A 3,311-nucleotide genomic window follows, 5' to 3' on the forward strand; every position below is an offset into this window, starting at 1 on the left:
AGGAGGAATTTGATCCTATTTTCTTATTGGAGGAGTGAGCTCATAACACCACTACAAATGTAAGGAACTTGAATCATCAAGGTAGCTCCTCAAGGTTGTACCTTTCTCTGCCAGATGAGATCTGCCCTCTCCTTTTCAGGAGAAGATCACCCAATTCAACTAAACAACAAATTTCATTAGACCCTCACTCCCCAAAGGGGCGCAGCTTTCTTCGCACCCTTGTGCTCTTCTACCTGACTTTCAGGTGTCATCAGATGCAATGGGAGCCATTTGCTACGGAGCAATCTTTCATTCGGACTGGTTTGCAAGTTCATGGTCGTCTTTCTGATGCTGCTCTGTGTACAGCTTACACGGCACTGTTAACCCATTGAATGAATGTGTATTGCATCAGTTTTAGCTGTGAACATTGACATTCTGTGATTATGATAGTTCCATGATAACTGATACTCTTGATCACAGAATGCAAACTGCAGATTCATACTGTGGAGTACAACTGAATTAACACCAGAATTAGGATAGCAACGCAACAAAGGTTTGGATAAGCATGATAAACAGTGAGTTCAAAGCAACCTAAAACAACATCTTTTTATTAACAATATAACAAGCTGTCTACAAATCTGTTAACTGTATCACAAATAGCAGAACTAACTGAGGAGGAAGCTGTACATCAGTAAAATCCATGTTACTTTGAAAGTATTGGCTCTTTAATCTGATTGCAAATCTGTGACATTAATTTTGATAATTATTAATTTGTATGCTACATTATCACTCCTTTAAATGTTAGATTTGCATCCCTTGGCACTTTTACCATAACATCTGCAATCTTATAATAATTAATTGTACTGCTAATAAATTGTATTTTACCGAACGTCAAGCAGAACACGTATAAAAGATACACAAGCTGCATTATTTCAAGAATTTACAGTTACCTTTTTTTTTTCGCTGGAAAGTACATCAAAATTATGTTGCGTACCATCGATGTTACTATTTTCTTCCATTAAATTACGACCTTTAGTAGGAAATCTTCGGCTATAAAATTCTAAAGTGGGAGAAACCACCGTGCAATGATTTTGTAAAATCTCGCAATTTTAACTTAAATCGAAAGCCCATTTATTAAAGTTCATATACATAATTAACTTGAGCTCACCTTATCCGACGATATACACGGAGATTTGTGGACTCGTAGAACGGCCCAGTCGAAGAACATACGATCAATAAAACCAACTTTCTCCTCGTGCGAATTCCTTTCAGCTGTCGATGTCTGATTGCATCCAATTAGCTCGATGGTGCGTCTTGTGCATGTCCGTGAAAAGATCTTGAAATTCTCTCAGCAAATTTCGTACATGCATTATAGCATCTGAGTCAGGTTTCGTACACCCATTTTACAGCGCTAGTGCCTCCCGGACCTAAGGAGTTACATACATAGCAGCCGTCATCCACAAACAAATTCGAGCAACATTCTTTCCTTGAAGAACCATCGCTCTTGGAAACGAATAACTTGAATCGCCATTTTGCAGAAAAATCGGTAAATGAGACATCAAATACAACGACAAGGGGAACAACAACCGACAGGCCGGGTAGATCAAACTTTCTCGACATTTGAGTAACATATCAATTCATAGTAGACCAAACCGACACTATTCGCCAGGCAAACCCTGCGAACGCAAACGTATTTCCGGCGGTCGTTTCTCTCACCGCCGGAAAGACCCCGGAAATAAGTCTGCGCCTTGTCTGCGCCGCTACCCGCTATTCTCGTTCCCAGGGTCTTTCGGGGATCCCCAATCTCGTCTCCAGAGTCCGCTTTTCTTTTGGTCAGCATGTACTTACCAATTCAAAGGTATTCTTGCCCAGGTTTATGATTGTGCAGGAAATGTAGATCTTAACAAGTGTTATTGAAATGCAAAAAGAAAATTGGGGGTAACCACACATTTTTCAAAGATAATTCATGAACAATATTTGTAAAACCTTTAAAATAAAAAAACCTTGTTTGGCGTTCTTTCTCAAATTGAAGCTTAATTATCTCTGAAAAATGCATGGTTGCCCCCAATTTTCTTTTTGGCTACCAATAGCACTTACTAGGATCTACTTTCTCTGCATAATTCCAAACCGCGCAAAAATATCTCTGTATTAGTAAGCATCACCGATAGGAAATCCGAGTATCTTGATATGCGCAGAACGTATGCGCAAGAACAATAGTAGGCACCGTCCTTAATAGTTGTTAACGGTCACAAATTAGTTGACGACCACAATCAAATTTCTGAGCGTGCGTGATACATACTCTGAAGTGGCGAGAGTCCGTGTTCTTGGTGCTCACCAAAAGAAAAGCGGACTCTGGCGACGAGATTGGGGGATCCCTTGATCAGTGGTCGGGAAGAGATCCAAAAACAAAAAGACCATAATAATAAAGTATTCTCGTTTGTCTAGTTAGAAGCACACGAAGTCTAACTACACAAGATGGATGCCATGTTTATTATACACACCCCAAAGCATGCTGGGGCTTATCAACTTGGGGGTATGATGTCCCCCCCACATTCTAAAAAAAGCAAACTTATCTTAACAGAGTATCTCAATATGAACAGGCTAGCAAGAGAGTTCAAAGTATGAATTTTTGAAAACAAACTTTCACGGTCCCACCTAAGAGCGTTTCTATAACGAAGACTTGGTATCCAATGTTCAAGTGTCCAATATAAAAGGAATGTTTCTTTTTCTCAATCTGTTCCTACAAATTCAGGCGGGTGGGTGGTCTCACGAGTCTGCCTGAGCGAGCCCTCACTTCCTTTAGTGGTGCTGGATTGCACTGTGCGTCACAACTGATCGACTTCTCTGTGGACTGAGATGATTCCCGCACTCCTGAAGAACTTTGTTGTATCTGATTTGGCTTGTTGACTGCTGAAGCTGTACTTTGGGGCTGGATTTGTAGACTTGCCATAGCTGGACCTGGGTTCTTTGCTGGGGATGGTTGGTTGCCAGGGTTAGGGAGCTCCCCCTGGAGTGACCGCAGCCCTTGATTAAGAGGAGGCTTCTGGCCATTTGTCAGACGTAACGGCTGAGCGGGAGATGAGATGTCATCGCTAGAGTCTGAGTGTCCTGTTTGGCTGCCAGTGTACTGGGGCATATAGGTCTTCACATCAGCGAGCAGAGCAGCAGTCAATCGGATCTGCACTCGATTCCTGCGTATTTTCCCATGAGGGGTAACCACAGTGTGGGACCTTGGAGAGGACACTTTCTCTACAATACCATGGGGCCAGGCTGAATGCTTGTGCTGAGGATTGGTTTTGCATATACCCACTGTCCTGGCTGAATTGCACCAT

The 3,311-nt window shown here is 41.9% G+C and overlaps 1 protein-coding gene across 1 annotated transcript in view; it reads right to left on the minus strand.

Annotated features, from left to right (window-relative positions):
* LOC137970080 (uncharacterized) overlaps positions 1-1,714 on the minus strand; it is a 12,473-nt gene extending 10,759 nt beyond the window's left edge. The window contains exon 1 of the mRNA XM_068816554.1: positions 1,148-1,714. The gene's annotated coding sequence lies outside the window, so the exon portion shown is untranslated. The remainder of the gene's footprint in view (positions 1-1,147) is intronic.
* Between the last annotated feature and the right edge of the window lie 1,597 nt (positions 1,715-3,311).

This window comes from Montipora foliosa, chromosome 9 (genome assembly GCF_036669935.1).
Source record: "Montipora foliosa isolate CH-2021 chromosome 9, ASM3666993v2, whole genome shotgun sequence".
NCBI classification, from domain to species: Eukaryota; Metazoa; Cnidaria; class Anthozoa; order Scleractinia; family Acroporidae; genus Montipora; species Montipora foliosa.